Source organism: Anas platyrhynchos, chromosome 2 (genome assembly GCF_047663525.1).
Source record: "Anas platyrhynchos isolate ZD024472 breed Pekin duck chromosome 2, IASCAAS_PekinDuck_T2T, whole genome shotgun sequence".
Classification (NCBI taxonomy): Eukaryota; Metazoa; Chordata; class Aves; order Anseriformes; family Anatidae; genus Anas; species Anas platyrhynchos.
Genome location: NC_092588.1, coordinates 63,345,248 through 63,364,865, shown reverse-complemented (window position 1 = coordinate 63,364,865; position 19,618 = coordinate 63,345,248). Strand labels below are relative to the sequence as shown.

At 37.3% G+C, this 19,618-nt stretch overlaps 1 long non-coding RNA gene across 2 annotated transcripts; it reads left to right on the top strand.

The window, feature by feature from the left end:
* Window positions 1-2,100: 2,100 nt before the first annotated feature.
* On the top strand, window positions 2,101-14,880 carry LOC106019585 (uncharacterized). Of its 2 annotated transcripts, none has more exons than XR_011807641.1 (4): window positions 2,101-3,314; window positions 4,731-4,800; window positions 6,345-6,486; window positions 12,657-14,880. It is a non-coding gene; the product is annotated as an uncharacterized lncRNA (long non-coding RNA). The 2 variants fall into 2 exon arrangements; XR_003495090.3 differs by having other exon boundaries at window positions 2,704-3,314; window positions 6,348-6,486.
* Window positions 14,881-19,618: the final 4,738 nt, after the last annotated feature.

Sequence of the window (19,618 nt, the reverse complement as noted above, 5' to 3'; positions counted from 1 at the left end):
AATGACCTGAAATTAAGATGTTTGAAAGTCAGAATTGACTATTTCCACTCAGCAGGATAGAACACAGTCAGATTATTAAATAATGACAATGTTGATTTACTGTTAACAAATTCTTCATAGAGGCTAAACACATTAGACAGTCTATGCAGATGAAACTGGTATAAACCCAGACCTGTGGATGAACTATGGCCATTAGGAACTCATCACACAATTTTGGTTCTTGAACTGGAAAAAGCTGGTACTTCACGTATTAATTAAATGACTATATGGTCTGCAAGGGCCCTTTGTCATGTTTCTGAAATATGTAACTAAAGATTTTTGCGATATATGGCTGGGGAAAGAATCTTGATACACTTAAGATACGGTTTCTTGTGGAAATTCCTCAGATTTAAAAATCAGAAATCACATAATTCCCTACTTAGTTTGTCTGCGTTTAGCTCATGGATTACAGTGAGTGCTTCCACTTTTACCCATGTTCTGCTCCAGTTTGTTTCTCTTTGCTGCTGCTCTAGCTGTGCTAAGTCCAGCTTGTGCTGTTATGCAGTGACAGATTCGAACTTCTGGCTCGGATCTGTCTTATAGGATCCTGCTGTTCCTATCTGCTGTAAGGGAAAGAGACTGCTGGATTTCTTGGCCGGGGATTTCTCATTCATTCTTTGTCTTGATTGCAGTCTAATAAGTCATTTTTCTTCTCAGATAATGCTTGGGCATCCCTTCTAGTTCAATAGATTGCCAAAACCTGTAGTGACACTGGATAGCAATACTTGTGGTGTTCTTCTGAGTTCTTTGCATTTGTATACTCTTCAGATTCAGGAAATTACCCTGGGTGCTATTTTTTTTTTTTTTTTAGATAACTTTTTGGGAGGACTTAGTTATTAATTTTCTATATATACTTATCTATATTCCTTATATATACATCCCTTAGTACACTTCACCAAAAAATAAAAAATAAAAATAAAAAATCTTAAAACAATGCACTTTGAAATGTCTACAATAGAATGGCAATTTTAAATAAAATTATGATTTCCTGAAAAAAAAAATCAACTTGGTTAGAAAGTCTTTTTTTCCCCCCAGATTGCTGATTAGAAAATCCTTTGGAAACCTCCTGTTATAATATTCTCTAATTTTGCCTACTGCAGTTACAAGTTAATGTAGATTCTAGTGCTTATTCTATTATTATGCCAATTAATTAAATTTCACAGACCAATGAAAGTTTTCCCTACTACTGAACTTCAGTGTTCAGAACTTAATGTTTTTTCCTTGATATTTGTTCAATCCACTCTTTTATCTTTCTAAATGATTCTGCTAATGAGCCAATGTAGAGTTTACACATTTTAAATATTTGTTGTAGATGTAATCATAGCTTAGCTGTCATTTGGCCAGCATTATATATGTACTTCTCTTTCTTTCTTTTCTTTTAGTTTAGTTTCCTCTAATTATTTTTGTAGCTTTTCTCTGAACTTAATCCAATATGTCTACATTTATTTATTTATTTTTTTTAACTTTTTTTTTTTTATTTTTTACTGGTAGTTATTTAGGTACTGATAGTGTTTACTTTTGAACAAATTCCACCTGTTATGTGAAGGACCATCTCCTTTTCTTTCTTCAAATGTGTCTCCTATTGGCTTTCATCAATGAACTCCACTTCTTGTGCTTGAAAAAATAGCAAGCACTCGATTTCTAGCCACCTTCCGTATGCCACATGTAGCGCGAGCATTTTGTATTCTGTAACCCTTTCATGGTTCGTTTCTCTTCATTTCCATAATTATTTCCCCTGTTATGTTTGTATGGGAAGGAGGTCAGATTTGTTCTGCGAGTGGATGCAGGGGCAGTCTGCTTTCCTTTAATCCACAGTAGAACTGTTTCCATTTTTTTTTTCTCTAAACTTCTATATATTTAGTTATAAATTCTCTACCTGATAACACAGCTAATCTGCTATGATAATATTAGTGTGGTAAAGTAAAGATCTCAAAAGAAAAACAAGGTTACAGTTACCCGGACAATATTAACTTCGAGACCTCCCTCACTTGTCTGATTTATCTTTAATTTTTGATTATACTTTTTTTTTTTTTTTTTTTTTTCCCGATAGGATTTTGTCTCACTGCCCCCATTTGCAGAGCTGGCCATGAGCAGGGCTGGGAGTGCACACTCGTCTGTGACCTTGCTGCAGAACTGTCTGTTCAGATCACACCCTTGAAAGCTAACACCTGAAGGAAGATGTGCTGAAAGTGAGGAGTGCAAAACATCTCTCTTTGGAGCTGGGAGGGAAACCTGGGGATTTCGGTCACCTGTGACATCTGCAGCCGCAATGGAAGTGCATTCACCTGGCCGACTTTCTGGTTCCTACACCATTCATCTGCTCCCACCTTGAAGTTCCCCTGACAGCTTCTGTAATGTAGAAAACCTCGTGGAAAACGAAGAAGGCACATCATTTAAATCAAATGGTTTTCCTTGTGGATAACTGGGTTTATGCTTGTTTGGATAGTCTTAATTCTGGACTTCCGAAGCTCTGAGTACTAGATCTTAAAAATTGTTCTTCAGACCTTGGTTCAGGGGAAAAAAGGAAGGAAGGAAAAAAAGAAGTGAAATTTGTCACTTTGATAGAAGAGAGAAGTTGGTCTTCTTCTCATTGTTGTCGTGTAATTTTTTATTTTTTGAGATATGTTCTATATAAAGTCATAGTAATTTTATCTGTGTTGATTTTAGGCTTCATCTTGAGGTTGTCTACAAAAACAGTGCTGGTCTCTGTTGGTAATGAGCCTGTAAGGGTGACTTGAGGTCGGGCCAGATTGTGCCATACACAAAGTGCAAATCTCTCTGATACAATGAATGTGTTTAGCTCTCATGTTGGCTGGCAGCATTTAACTGCTTTCTGTATATTTTCCCTTTCTTAGTGATGCTATGCTCTCAATCTGCTCAAAAATCGTGGACACTTAAAAAAACAAAAACAAACAAACAAAACAAAACAACAACAACAACAAAACACAAAATTTCATTTTCTTCTCAAGAGGAACGTTTATTGCAAGAAGAACAATTCTACAGTATGAGATACATTTTGCTATTCTCTTTCACCCCGCTGGACCTTTTGTTTCTCATTCTGAATTCAGCCATTCTGTGGCAATCATATGCTCAGCCTGTGCATGACTTTGCATGTGGTTACACATCAATTTTACAGTGCTGCTCCCTTTTGCCCTCAAACCAGAGCCCGTAAGTGCTTTGTGCCCTCTTGCCTTCCTTCCCCGTGGCACTGCATCCCAGCTGCTGGAAAGAGCCATGCTGCAGGAGGAATGGGCAAGGGCAAAAGCAGGCAGCAGGTGAGTGCCAGCCCATGTAGGGACCAAGGTGCTTGTTTATCTAAATTGTGTAGCTGGATTTTTTTCAGTGCTTTTGCAAAAATAGCAGACACCATAATGGTGGAACTTACAAATTCGTAAATAGAGCACAGTTAAGGTCTGATAACAGAATACTTTTCTGAAGTGGTAGGGATTTCCTGCATCTCACCATGCATTATAGTATAATAGTCTTATATAAATAGTTTTATCAAATGTAGACAAGAACCTGAAGCTTTGCTTCAAGACAATAAGCTTTTCTCTACCGATGAAAGATAATAGAGGTTCCAGACAGAGTGACAAAAATTAAGAGGTGATTTGAAAGTGTTTAGAAATCAGATGTTAACGACTAGTCTGTCACTGAGAAGTCTGACAAAGAAACAAAACCCATAACTGCTGCAGACTGCCATGAGTGTTTTGTGTTATTATGTAGAATGAGATAATTAAAGGAAGCCTCTGATAAAGATTATTGCTTCCAGATTATAGCCACAGATGGATGCCAGGGAAACTGGGGGAACTTTGTATCCAATGAGGTTTGTAAAAACAAACAAACCAAAAAGATCCTTTCTCTATTTTGTGAACTTTTCATTAACAAGAGTTTGATTTCTGTAAATTGTTCTTAGCAAATAGATTTTGGCCTTACTAAATACTTCCACTAATGCATTTATTTAATTTTTCATTGCTCATGGTTCTGCTGCAACAAAAGAGCTTGATTTTTTGGCATCTAGTATTATTTTTGCTTTGATCCTGTAACCAAATGATGGTAGCCACAAAATGATTTTAATTTTATTATGAATGCACTTGGGATACTTAGTATTCATTTTGCTTTTGGCACTCGCTGCATCAAGCCTTAATACAAATAACCAGTGATGTACTTGCACTAATGGCAAAACAATATTCAGCATTTATTTCACTGAATGCTTCAGGAAGGTGTTTGCCACTGACTTGATTACGTATGAGAACAGTTACAAGTTTAGGAAAATCGGAGTGGAATTACAAGCTAAAAGGCTAGTCGTCTCTGAAAGGACCATAGCAACTATAACCTTTCTATAGTATTTGGCTTTAGCTGGAAATCAATACGTAACAGATAAAGGGGGAATAGTAGGCCCAGTATTTCCTAACAAAGAGGCTGAGAGGGTGGCTAGGTAAGACTTTATGCTTTAAGCTTTGCATTTCAGCTTGATTCTGCTTCATATTAGTATATTAATGTACATAACTGAGATGCTTTACAGCATTCTTGAATGAATTCAGCCAACTGTGGAATAAAAGAAATTGATTAATTGATGTTTGTTTCTCTACTTGAGGCCACTGATATGTTGTGTATGCAAACAGTGAATGCAAAGACAGAGAAAAAGGCCACCTTGAAATGTACATAACCAGGATTTTTTTTTTTTTAATCAGTCTTGGCCTTTATCTTAATAAATGAAGAAAAGAGAGACTGTTCCAAAATAGAGACATCCTGGAAGAACAGGTGAGTCAAATAGGTTTATAAGCAAACAATGTAGTACTTATGAAATGAATAGTCAATTCTACCTGACTGAGGATACAGTCCAGGAATCAATTCATGAAGTAAAATAATTTGTCTGATCATTATTATTGATCTTGGCAGAAGGTCTATAAGAGGTAATGTAACTGGCATGTAAGAGTTAGCAAAGTCTGGAATGGAATCAGGAAAAGGTATTTGGTAAGGAGAAATAATTAGTCCAGGGGCTTTAGTCTGCTTAGACTGACTTTTAAATCTCAAATCTTTGTATCATTTTAGTTTATATGGCATTACCAATTTTAAGAACCAGGTAACATTATCCATTTTTATAATTGAATGGTATAGGTAGCATAACAGGTTATTTGCTGAAAAGATTTACCACGTCAACTAAAAGTTACCACAAGTAACTAGGTGATGGTTTTAGTGTCATTAGTATGATGGTAGATATTATTGTTGTTGTTATTATTATTATTTCAGATTTTCAAAAGATCTCCAACCAAACATGTTGAAGCTGAATTTAGGTGCTAGTAATTTCTTCCAGCTCCTAATGATTAAGAATAGTGGATAGGCACATACAATACAATGAAGTGCCATTTTCCCATGGATAAATATAATTCAAACTTCATTTCACATGGGAGAGCCCCTGATCCACTAATAAATAAGAGTGGTTAAGTTATTTTCTGCCGCCCATTGAATTCTAAAACAACCTGAGGAGATATTGCATGGGTTGTGTTCTTTTCACATCATTAAAACTCAGAAGCAGAGTGGCATTTCGCCAAATAAAAACAGAGCTTTAACACAGAAGAACCTGCCTGAAAATCTGAAAAAATAATTTGCCTGAGATAGTGTATCAGATGCTAAAAGTAGTGAGATAGTACTTGTCTTCAGAGACAAGAAGAGTTCACTTTTAACAGGAGAGTTCTAACCACAAAACTAAACTCTGTCCATGAATTATTGTTTAGGTTAAGTTAATGTATACTATAAACATAGAATCACAGAGTTGCAGAATGTTTTAGGTTGGAAAGGACCCTAAAAGTCATCCTGTTCCAACCCCCTGCCAACTGCAGGGACACCTCCCACCACACCAGGCTGCTCAAAGCCCCATCCAGCCTGGCCTTGAATACCTCCAGGGATGGGGCATCCACAGCTTTTCTGGGCAGCCTGTGCCAGAGCCTCACCACCCTCTGAGTATTCTCAGAGATAATTCATTCACTATATATAATCTAAATATTTATTATTATTATTATTATTATTTTTTAAATTTTAAGTTTAAAACCACTACCTCTTGTCCTACCACTACACTCCCCCGATAAAGAGTCTTTCCCCGTCTTTCTTGTAGGCCCCCTTTAGGTACTGGAAGGCCCCTTAAAGTACTGGACAAGTATATTTAAAACCAATTACAAATAGCTGTTATTAAAAAGTTATCAGGATGAATGGGCCTTTCTGTTGCGCTTAAAGGGAAGAATACCATCACATTATTCAATATTTTGTACAATTATTACCGATTGCCCTAACATCTCCATTTTATTCAGCAGAAAGCAGCATGGAGAATTGTTGCTCTTTTCCTTGCTCCTGAGCCTCCCCAAGGATGTCCAGACGAGAAGGATGGATGTCATTTTGTCATAGCAAACATTGCATTTTCTCCTGCTAAATCAAAGCAGTTAACATATGCAGGTAAAATGTTGCTCTCACTGTTTTTTGTGATGTCATTCTCAGCCTCCCATCAGCCACATAAGCTAGGAAAAAGGGGAAAACCTGCAATATCCTTTTTAACAGATGCAGATTTGTGTCAGCTGCCAGCATATTGATATTCTGGCTTGCAAGATGAAGGAGGTTACTTTCCTGTGGCACTCAAAAACCACACACTCTGCTTTCTTAGCGATGGGTCCTAAAGAGGAATGAAGAACAAGTTAAAATCTATTGTAGTTACTCTCTAAGCGTTCATTCTGTGCAGGAAAGATGGACAAACAAATTTCACTATTTGTCTCAGAGTCACTTAATATATTAATTATAATGAATTCTTAAAAAAATATATAATTCTAAGGATGTTGGTTCATGTCTGTCATTTTTTGTCATGAGTAAGCACTTTGACACATACTTTGAGCCACTTTGAGCCTTGCCTTTTCCTTAGCTCAATAAGTTAGCTCAATAAAGGTGGAGAAAATAACAATTGTTTCCGGAGACAGACTCTCAAAACTGCAATTTGCTGTTCAGTGCATTGTCAGATTCATGAGTTTTGCTCAGCCTTTATCAAAGCCAAAATACTTTCAGCAACACCCACTGGACGTTATTTAAATACTGCTGAATTTCACACAGTTATATGCTGGACAGACAGATATATGCTTTGCTGAAGGAGAATAACATTTAGTAGGAGTTTCCTATTTAAACATTTATTCAAATGCTTGAATTTAGGATACTGTAATTTCCATGTGACATAAACACATTCATTGTGTTATAATATTATAGGAGGTGCAAAATCATTATACCTTGATTTGATCTTTTTACATGCCTTCCTGATTTTTGTCCCTTTCTTCATCTGCAGTAAATTATACTGCAGAACAGAAAATGATAGCTGTCTTTGGGGATCTTTGCTTTCTCCAGAGTCTTTTAAAGGATAGTAGCTTGTCAAGGGTGAGAATTATCCATAGTGGAATTTGTGTAGGAGATGATGTATGGGTCAAAGAAATTGCAGGGCAGTGTAAACAAGGGGGCTGTCACTTATGTAGGACCTACCTTTTAATGACCATTTTGAGCTCTTAAATGGGACTAGCCTGCACGACAACTTTTGGATAGTCTTCTACTGAGTGGTGGATATCCTTCCTTGTTTCTCCATTTCCTTTTCAAATTTTCTGGGGTTGTTTTGGTTCCTTCTTCATGCTTCATGAATCTCAGGGTGAATAAAATATTCAGCTATTCTGGCACTCAAACATTTCAAACAGTATCTATATGTTCAAGAAGTCTTATTTTCCAGTTAAGTGTATTTGTTCTTTTATTAATACCTTGTTTAACACTGTTCTACCATTCAAATTCAAGTTGATGAATATTCAGAAAATACTTGCACATTAAGATGTCCACTTTTATCCTGTCCTGGTGGAGAAATCCTTACATTATGTAAATGTCTTTTCTTTTAGCTCTTTTAGCTCTCCTCCAGTCTGCTGAAGTCAATAGGCTGGCGATATTGCAGTGGCTACATTTCCTGCTGCCAGGCTATCTTTCTTTATCTTTCTTACTACAAGTCTATCTGCAAAAGCATTCTCCTGTCTACAATTACTTGCATGTGCTCTCACTGCTCTTTCTTTCTGAGCTGAGAGTTATTCAGAGAAGAGGTAAATGTTGGCCACTTGTCAAGTCCCCAAAAGTGCCCAGTACTGAGATGTGTTCAGGTTCTGTTCAGAGTGAATTTTGTGGCTGGCACCAGGAAGTTTTTGAATGTATTTGAGAATCCCAAGGGAGCTGGGATCTTGGGTTATGGAATTTAATAGTTGCTGCCCTGTTCTAATTCTGCATCAAAACCTGTGAGCAAGCACTGTTTTCTGATGAAGGTTTAACTGAAACACTTCCTTTCTTTATCAGAATTTTGTAGTGAAATACCTGAAGTAGAAGTTTCCAGTAGATATTAAAGATATTTGTAATTGGTTTGGGTACCAAAAAAATAGTTAAATTATCACATTTTGAATGTAAATAGTTGGAATTGTGATTTATCTTAAAGACAGAAATTGATTTATTTCACAGTTTACAAACAAGAAAATCATGACACAGTAAGTGAAATGAAGATAAATACCTAAAAGATACATATTCCCCAAGGGAATGTCTGCATTGGGTTAGTTCCACTGTGGTAAACTTTCAGTGTTATTTTTACCAGCTACTCTAAATATTTCTTAAAAAGCTTTTCCTCTTGACATATTTCAATGAAAGGATCAATTGTCTGGTAGGTTATAGGTGTGCTTTTTTAGATCGTTTTTTTTGATAGATATTTTAATTATCATAACTGTTGGCCCTGGGGCCAACCCTAAAAAAAAAAACGGAAAAGAAACATGTCAGTATTAAATGATAGATTTAAAAACAAACAAACAAACAAAAACAAGCATGGGGCACTCAAGTAGGCACACAGCAACTGCAAGCACTAGGCACCAAATTTAGCTGCCTTTTACATATGTACTTTGTGCATATGTAATTTTCAAGAACAACTTTGCATAGACATGAATCTGCTGCTATTCAGATAATACTTGTCTATGACCACAAAGCTTGACAGACAGAAGTGAAAAAATCTCTCCCTTGTGGTATAACAAAACCTGGGAGATGCTTGCAGAGATGTATGACTGCAAACCAATTGCTTCAGCTGCTAGAACATTGCAGTTCCCAATCTACTCCCAGGTCAGCTCATTGACCTTTGGATGCAGACCTTTGGATGGCCCTGAGCAACTTGATTACATAGGAAAGATGATATAGGTGGAAAAGAGGTTAAAGTATCTTCATTGCCTGCAGCAAACTTAAGGTTCCACAAACATCAAATGACTAAATTATCTATTACTTAGAATTACAGTCTCATTGCCTCTCTATGTCCATTTCCTTCCTTTTTTACATTTCAAGAAATGTTAAAGCACCTCGCAATTATTGGCCTCCACTTTGGAAATGTTTAGACAAGGGCACCTGGATTCCATAGTCTAGTAATGATACTCAGGAAAATGGTTCTTTTACTCAAAGATGGAGAAATGTGATAGAGAAATGATCCTGTTCTTGCTAAATATTAGACTTTACAAGAAAAAAGACTCTGAAGTTGATTGCAAAGCTCTTATAACTGTCAAGAGAACTGAGATTTCATGAGCTTTTGAATTTTTATTTATATTTTTAGTGGCCATCAAGAAATTTTTCAATCCTCCCTTGAGAAAAATTATAATTTCATTTTATAACACTGAAACCTCAGGTTCTAATTCTAGTTGAATAAATTGCTTAGGAGAAATTATTTTTTAACTCGACTTCAAGACTTTTGGAAGAGACTTGTGCTATGGCACTGTCTCTGTGTTCATCTGTCAGTTCTACACTAATATAATCTGAATTTGCTGGCCAAATTCAACCAAATCTACTACCTTTAAGAGTTGAGGTTACCATATATATTCTTCCAAGTCACATGAAAAATTAGGGGCTGCATGGAAGAGAGAGACTCAAATTAGCATACTGCTGTAGAAAGGGCAGGCAGAAAGCAAACAACAGATATTCTACTAGGCAGTAGTAGGCCAAGTCTAAGTTTGGACTATCCACAGTGCATGTGCTGTGTTGCCATGTGGAGGTGGTCTGATGACAAATGGTGATGTCAAGTAGGCTTATGGGGTGAAGGGAACCATCCATTCACAGAAGAGCTCATTTGACTGGCATTGCTATAGCCGCCTTCGTTCAAAAAGAGAAGATTTTGAAAACCAATATCATATGCTTTATTAAACTCAACTCAAGTCTTAAGTAAGGCTATATATAATCATTTTAATTTCTGAGGCTTCACAAGTAATCCTAGTTAAATATATAGAGAAGATTCATCATGAGATGTTAGTGCCATTTTTCTTGATTATCACTTACTGAGGCTTCAAAGTACTCACTTCAGAGTGCTTAAAAGCCAAATTTTTTTCTTTGCCACAGCATCCAATAACCTAATAAAAGGCAGATTATGCTGATTTACTGTAAGGCACAAGGGATAACTAAAATATAAGGTCTTTTGCATGTCTACTCCATAGAATTTTGAGTTCTTCTAGGACTACAGACAATGTACATGATTTTGTAATACAGGTAGAGAACATTCATATTTTTAAAAAACATATTTTGCTTCAGTATGATAAAGGACATGGCAGAAAGGAAGATTTGCCTTCAAACTTAAAGCCACAGGGACTCATGCTCATTTGTCATTTCTGCCAGAGGAATCTCCCTAAAGACATAGTGGTTGATGAAGTGCTGTCCTGTGCAGCCTTTGGTAAGTCACCATAAGGATGCTACACAGCACAGTCCTTTGCCCTTTGAAAATAATGTGGCAATATATAGCTGGCCAGTCTGGCTGTACCTGGTGTACCCACAAGGTACATAAAGATTTGCATTTATTTTAATTGAGATGATATTTGAAATATGGTGGAGATGGGTCTTGTGACAAAGATACACATTTTTAGTCCTTGTAGAAGTGCAGGTGCAGGCAAATTAGAGAATCCCTATTACATCTTATGTAATATGCAAATAAGGGGACAAATTAAGTTTATTTGATAAATTTAGATTTTTATTTAGATAAACTATGTTATTTGAAGATGCTGTGTACTTGATCTTTAATATCTTGGTGGTTTGGAAGGCCACAATAAACCTTCTGAAGCAGATCTGCCCAACCATGTGGAAATAAAATGTTTCTGAGCTAAACAGTGTGGTATGGTAGAAGTTGTGGTCTACCATGGGTTTCTTTTGCTGCTGTGCTTCTCCCTTGCTGTGTAACCTCACATGACTTTTTTATGTCATGAGCTAACGCCTCAGCATGTGATTTGTCCCACATAGATGGTCCATAAGATTCAAGAAGTGGTTCAGTGCTCCAGAGAGCTTTGAGAACATTGATTTATCCTGTAGATAGAGGAGGATTATCAAAGTTTTCCATTGTTCTACTCTTCTGTTAGTTGCTGAAGATGTTTGTGGAAGAATAGGATCACTGTCTTTTCAGTGACATCAAATGCTTCTACAGTTGGAGACCAGGAAGAAAGGAAGAGAAGGATCAAACAACTTTTTTTTTTTTTTCTTCTTCCTGTTACCAATGTATTTCTTTATATTCTCAATATATTTTTAAACTTTATAAAAAAATCTGGGAAGGGATCTGTGGAAAACCCCCACAACTCCATTGCTTCATCTGCAAAATTAAGATTGCATCTCTGCTTGGGAGAATGCAAAAATTGAAGGTTTAGTTATATCTCATAGTATTATCTTCCATTTTTGGTACTTCCTTACCCTCAGTGATAATGAGATTTTTTTTTTATGGAACTACAGAAGTAATAAATGTTATGTCGTATATTTAAAGAAGTGGATATGTTACACCATGTTCTTGTCATGTAGTAACATATTTCCTTCTTGCTAATCATTATGTTTGTATTGCTTTGTCCTCTCATTGGCCTGCAGTAGTGTGGAGTGAACAGTATGATATTAACCATGGAAAACCAAAATATACGTACCTGTAAGCATTTGGAAATCTTCAGAAACAAGTGGCATACAAGAGGGTAGGGGTAACAAACAAGGCAAATAGCCTAGAACAGGGTAATACATGTAAAAACCTGCTTCAGAAATTTCTCCTGTCTACTATCTGGAAGGTACAATGGTGTGATACCAGAAGTGGCAGCTTTCACAGAATCACAGAGTAGTTGTGGTTGGAAGGGTCTATTGAGATTGTTGTGTTCAACCCCCTTGCTGAAGACAGGGTCAGCTAAAACAGGTTGCTCAGGACTGTGTCCAGTTGGGTCTTAAATATTTCCTAGGATTGAAACTTCACAGTTGGCCTGGGCAACCTCTTCCTTCTCAACCTTCCTTCCTAAACCTTCTTCTTTCAAGGGTGACTTGCTGTTCATTTTCCACTTGCCAACCAGCACCTCCACATACTTTTTTGCAAGGTTGCTTTGTAGTCAGTTGACCCACGGTGTGTACTGGTACATGGGGCTATTCCTTCCCAAGGTGCAGGACTGTGCGGTTCACTTTGTTGTTTTTCTGGACATTTCTGTTGGCGCAGTTCTCCAGCCAGCTGAGGTCCCTCTGTATGACAGCACACCCATGGGACCTATCACCCATTCTCCCAGCTTTGTATGATCTGAAAATATGGTGAGGGTGCACTCTGTCTCATTTTCCAGGTCACTTATGAAGAAGCTAAACAGTCCCGGATCCAGTACCAGCTCCTGGAGTATGCTGCTGCTGACTGGTACACCACTGCATCCAGCTGGGCTTCATGTGGATCAACAGATGATTATCCTTTGATCTGAATACTTCAACCAGTTTTCAATCCGCCTCATGACAACGACTTGTCAGATTGTCAGGAAGCCTAACGGGAAGGATGTGCTTCAGTGAAATAAAATAACTAGAGGGCCTTCCTTTGCAAATCATTTTAAGGTTTCACTTCTGTTTTACTTAATCTCTTGGTTTACCTCTGTTTTAAAGAGTTAATTCTTCCTGTTTGAATTTTGATAGAATATGTCTTTTCACTTGGAAACATGGTTCCTCTCATTTTTAAGGAGCCGGGGTGTTAATTTTACAACATTTAAACAAATCTGCCTCACAGTCCCCATCCAACATGAAGTACTGTCCCTTGCTCACCCAAAAAAGTAGCTCAATACCCGATTTTCAGAAACTGGCTATAACTTTGTCTTTTTCTAACTACATCTAGACTGCATCACCATGGTGCAGGTTTAATACTGAGGCTTAAAAATGTAATACAAAATCTATATTTTGTCTTGTATAACATGTGCAGGCTGGATAATCAGGTGTTGAGCTTCCTGAAAATACTCCCCTCTGAAGAAGATGACCAGTCTTTCCATGTTTTAAAGGGGATTCCTTATTTCATTAGTTTGCCACATAAATCAAACTTTTGCAGATAAATGTGCAGATAAATGATTAAACCTTGTTTTCAGTATGGAACTCATCCTGAGTAAATACTGGTGCTATCCAGAGCCACTCATATGTGACGAAAGATTAAAGAAGTGCTTTTTTCTAAGGCTTATCTACAACTGAACCAATACTTCTTGGTAGAACTAGAATTTTAAGTACATGCTAATAATGATTCTTCTTTCAGTTGAGAAAACAATTAAAAGATTAGTTTTGAAAAGACGTATCTTTTCTCTCTAGCCACCATCTCGAATTGTGAAAATATCAATGTTTTTGATAGTCACTCATTACTGCAACTCTGAAAGGGGGGAACAAGCTTCTCTCTCTCTTGATTAGTTTTAAAAGCAACAATGAAACTGCATTAGAAATATTTGCAAATGGGAAAAGTGCAGAGCGTTCAAATAGTTTGGCTTTTGAAAACATATAATCATTTATACCGAGAAAGCAAACACGGATTTTCCAGAAACACTAGTATGTTCTTAGCTCTTAGTCCCTAACACAGCAAAGTATGCTGTACATAAATCATTATACGGTTTTAAAATTTGTGTAATCATGTTTTTAGTCACTTTTCTTCAATTGCCAAATTGTTCCGGAAGACATTTCATTTTATCAGTCTTAAATATTTGGAACTACTGAAGCATATCTCTAAAAAAACTATTATCTTAAGATAACAGCATTATCTTATCTGTGCAGTTGAAGGGATCTTGAAAAGTTTCCCCACTATTCCAAGTTACTTTTCAATATTAGGTGAAGATTGCCAAATTGCAATTTCTAATTTCTTTAAGGATGATGAGGTTGGAAGTGGTGCTTTGAATAACTAAATAACTACTTAAAAGTTTGTTTTTACAGTACACTCTTAAAATCATAACAGCCTGCTCTTCTCTGTGTTAATGATGTAATGCTTTTTGTGAAAGGTAAGCTCAAAAAAAGAGCCGACAACTGAATCATACATCACCGGTCTAATTCTTAAAAGCACTTCACATCAGAGCAGAGAAAATACCAAGCAGTTCATTCACCTTTTGAATACCTGATTTTGTATTTAAGCTGCAACAAACAAAACTAAACATAAACTGATCCAGTTACTTCCTCTGGAAAATGTATTGGCCTTTCAGGAAATCACAGATTTTTGTGACAGACTGAACTTCCAAGTCTTGGAGTGGAAACTTTGCTAGAGAAATTTGCAGGAGGCTAAGGGTTTCAGTTGTGTACCTGCTTTGTGAATCTTGTGTAAGGATATTGTCTAATACTTTATCCCTAAGATCTTGTTCTTTCAATATTCTTTCTGATTTCATTAACTTCAATATGTCCACTGCTATCTTGAGTGCACACTCTGAAGAATATTTTTCTTCTGAAAACAGATGGTATGGAAATTTGCTAAATATTGATTCTGTTAAACCCAAGATACAAATTAATGTTAATTTCAGTTGAACATGTAAAAATACATATAAATTGATTAAAACAAAACAAAAAAAAAAACACCTAAAGAACTGAAATGTTTGAAAAGGTAATTATTATCAGTTTTATCTCAATAAATTGAATTTGATAGTGTAACAGTGAGGGCAACAGGAATGCTGAATGAGAGAAAATTGGATAGAAATAGTATTTCCTTTTCTATTATGTTTTCACCCATGAAAGATGATGAGCCAACTTCTGAGGCAATTAAAAGCTGGGTTGTCAAGAATATGGCATCCCATATGGATTTCTGGTAACTGTACTGCTAGTCCGCCCTTTAGTCAGAACAAAACTGATCTCTTTAAGCTGTAACAAATAAATAGGTGTCCATAGAAAGTGACAGTAGTTTCAACTTGTACAGCTTTCAGACATGAAGCTTGTTATATTACATTTTTGCTCTTTATTAAGGTTCTACTCATAAACATATTGCATTTATTTGTTTGGGTCTTGCCTTTCTTACATTGACAAGTAATAATGCATAAAGCCATTATTTGGGTGGGAGAGGAAAGCAATTGAATATATCTAGGTCCTTTAATAAACTTTATAGGTTGTATTTTCTAATTGATTGCTCTTTGGTTTATTTTTGGGGGGTGTTTTTTTTTCATAATCAGCTTTTAGAGCTGTGGTACTCAAATCCAACTTCTTTATTCCAATTAAGGCCTAGTCACTGCTGTCTAGACTGGAGTAATTATGTTGGTTGTTTTCCTGTAATAACCCTATTGATACACCCCAAAATAGCACTGGCCCTTTTTTTTCTTTCTTTTTTTTTTTTTTTTGAAATAGCTGATGTTGGCTGATTGTACAAATGATGGACCATCATCCATTATATGTAGCCTGTTTTTTGCCATAAAGGGAAACTGTGCATTAAAGATAAAAATTGTCTTGAAAGGAAAGGGAAAGTTTTAGCCTAAAAGACGTTTTTCAGCCTTACTTGGGGAAACTGTCATATAAGCTCTACGTATCAGGTTGTGTGGCTCTAGGGAATTATGTCTGCTGTTTTCATAGTCCCTCATGGCAAAAGGCTGAAGGCAAGAGCTGGGATCTAATGAATTGCAGGCCAAGGGCAAATTCACCTTCCTGTGAAAAACGGCACTTTAACACCTTTTCAATAAATTGGATGTTAGCCTGAACCGTATGGTATTATTACCTGCTCCTTTGTTTTACAAAAAAAACATCTTACTTAGCTAAAACACCAAAAGGACCTGCTTCTCGGCAATAAGAATTATATGCTGGACTGGTGTACCTCTAAGATTAGGTCCCTGTCTGTCAGTGGCTGGTCTTGAATGCCTTCAGAGGTGATTCCAGAGGATCATGGTAAGAAACATTGCTGTATCAGCCGCTAATATTACAAGCAGATCCAGTCTCCTCAGGCCTGTGATTAAGGCCTTTTGATATCCAAAACCTCTCTCACACAAACTTGTAAAAGTAACATATCCCCTCCATGGTGTCAGCTTAGTGTAACGCTTTCATACTTCTTTTCTTCAATTTGGAAATCTCCAACTCACTCTTTAATCTTAATGTTAATCTTAACAAAAGGGCAGGACAGCATAAATTCACAAAGCTATTCACAGACTGCAGGTGTATATTTTGAAACTAAGCTTGAGTCTGGTTTTGTATAGACTCTTATGTCAGCGATTAAGTTGGGAGCTGTGTCAGAATGGATTGCTCTGGCTGCTTTCTTCCATCATATGTGTGGAGACACTTGCTTTACTTCGTTACCACAAGAGTTTTGGATGCCTCTGGTGTGTCCAGAGGTATGACAGTATTGCTGAAATTGTGTGATTTGCTGTTTTATCCCATTCCTCAGAACATGCCAGGTTCTTCCAAACATGTATTATATGAACATCCAGAAAGTTCTCACCAAATATTAGCAGCAATTATGAGAGGCTTTGGGTACTGGGAATGGCACAGGTGGGTTTTGCCTGGGTGTTTTGCACTGGAATAAAGGAGGAAGCCTGGTACAAGAACAGACCTCTGCCAGTAGATACTTACATGAATATTTGGCCTTATACCAGCTGCTGCAGTCAGGGGAATGCCAGCCAGCCAGCTTCCTGCCCTGTATGAAGAACAATCTCTGAATTTCCCCAAAGAATGGTGTGATTCTGCACCATCTGTACTGACAGCCATTGTGCTAACTACATAAAAATACTTCACAGGTATGTGTTTGGCTGGGAAATATTTATCTTTTTTTTTTTTTAATGTTCTTTTCATTAGTATTCACAACTTAATAAAGCAATAGGTCAGCATATACATGTATTTTGAATTGTAGGACTTGTTATAGCTAAGGATTTCACACAAAATCATATGAGAGGAAGAAAGGCACATGACCAGCTTTGAACGTATGCTTCCCACACACCAGAAAACCACAAATATGTACAATTGATGAGCAGCTAAATCAAATGTCCTGTTGGTGACGACAGCAGCTTCACATATGGTGCTCTGCTTGACCACCACTCAAGAACTTCAGCTACAAGTTCTACAAGGTAGGAGGCTGAATTTGTTGCAGACCTTCTAGGGTGCTTGGGACAGTGGTCCTACAAACAAGCAGGTGACAGGCCAAGGGAATGGGACTGCCATGGGAAGCTGAATGTAAGCTCATAGGCATCTTAAGTTGACCTCTGCTGGCTGGTGAGTGCATCAGCCTGGGAGATAGGAGGCAAGTACTCGCTTCCTGACTCTGCCAACGATCTGCTGATGTTTCCTGGTTAATCCCTTTATCTTGCTGTGTTTCAGCTTCCTTGTCATATCCAACAAGGGATAATGCTCTCCAGGGGAAAGTTTCACCTAGAAGAGCCAGGCAACTCCTTGAAACAATACAGTTTGTGCTTGGGATGTCACTACAGAAAGTACAACAATTCTGCTACAGAATAAAGTTCCTTGCCCCTAACACATCCATTTGCTTTCTTCTGTGTTTTTCCACAGTGGATGATCATGGATTCTAACTATTCGATTTTATAGCAAAGCAGGGCTGAGTGGCTTCTATTTAGATGCATTCAGTCAGAGATTGAAATGGACAGAAACTGCACAAAGCAATCATATTTTTCAGAATATTTTGTAGGACCAGTTTTTGCTATCAGAGAACCAGAAAAAAAAATAGCAGACAATACTACTTAAGTCTATTTTTATTAGTGGGATTTGTGCAAGTTTAAAATTCTCTCTCCCTCTCTCTCTCTCTCTCTCTCTTTTTTTTTTTTTTTTTTTTTCTTTGTAAAATTGTTGCTCCTTCAGGGAAAGAAATGAGGTTTATTTCTCTTGGCAATAAGCCCCAAAGTTTGAGGGGAGAAGTGTGAGGTAGGAAAGACACTCTGAAGTATATAACCAAAGAAAGAAAAAGTAATGAAGATCAGAGAAAAAAGAACGAGAAATGACGGTTGATTTTTGCACATGTGACAGATCTGGGACCTTTGGGAAAAATGGCAAATAAGGGTGGGTGGTGCTTATTTGGGAGAAAATGAGGATGGAGAATGAAAATGCAAGGAAAACAAAACAAAACAAAACAAAACACAAATATAAAGGGTAGCAAGACATTTGAATAGTGCTGTCAGGGGGTACCTACTGGGCAGTCCTGTGCTGGATCACCATAGCCTAACTCAGGCCAATATACCAAACTTGTTGTTCTTTTTATACTGTGTGCATCAAACCAGATTCCCTAGAGAGGAGGACCAGGGGGAGCAGCTTGCTTTCCTTGGCCAGACAGGGAGTACCTGAGACAGATCAGGCATCCTGCTATCACTGTAACCATGACTGTCTTAGGCCTTATGGTGTTGGCATCCTCCTAATGATTTCCTACCGACATCTAAAGGTGTCAGTGGAAAGCTTGAGTATGCAGCCATGCCCACTAGAGGCTCTTGAATCTAGTTCTTCCTGAAGTCGGTGGAATAAACTTCAGAAATTAGCTGAAGTGATTGGACAGACCTCTGATCACTATCTCTTCTGCAGTTTGGCTAAACGTAATTCCCCTACAATTCATTTATGTGGCAAGTGCCATCTCTGGAAAGTACTGGTTCATCAAAAGAGCCACGGAAATAGTTCTAGTCTATGATAGGGGTGAGACTACAATATGATTTTATAGCTGATATTCACACGACTACTAAAATGAAAAGAAAAATGTAGGTAGAAGAATCAGCTTTGCATTGATAGAATGAATCTGTTACTTTCTTCTTTAACCTAGTGTTAAGAGGGATCTCAGGAAGCCATGATAAGAATGGACAGAATAGATGCAAATAAAACCTTCAGAAAATCTGCAACCTGGGCAAGTTTAGGAATCCCAGTGTTGTCCTGGCAAAAAGCTGCCAGAGGCAGTTTGAGAGACCGTGGTGTCAGAAAACAGCTGCTCTGGCAAGGAATAAGTAATAGGAGGCTATTCCTCACTTTGGGAAACTAAATTGTCACCCACAACTGTAAGATATTTCCTCTCATGCCCTGTTTTGATTTTTGTTACATGTTATGCTTTGTACAAGGAAGTGTGTATAGTAGTAGTCAGTGTATAAACCTGTACTTAATATCTCCAAATGACCTGTGCACCTCTCCAGATGGCATTTTTGAATAGTGAAGTCCTTTCTTTTATTGTATTATTGTTATTATTATTTTGTAAATCTCATTGGAAACTGTGCATGCTGTATAGCTATCAGCTATACTTTAACTTGCCTTTTGAAAATAGACCTGCAAGCAAGGCATTCTTCACCTGCGTGGTATTTGCACACTGATGGCTAGCTAAACTCCAAGACACTGATCTCACGCTCCTCCTCCTCGAAGGAAAAGG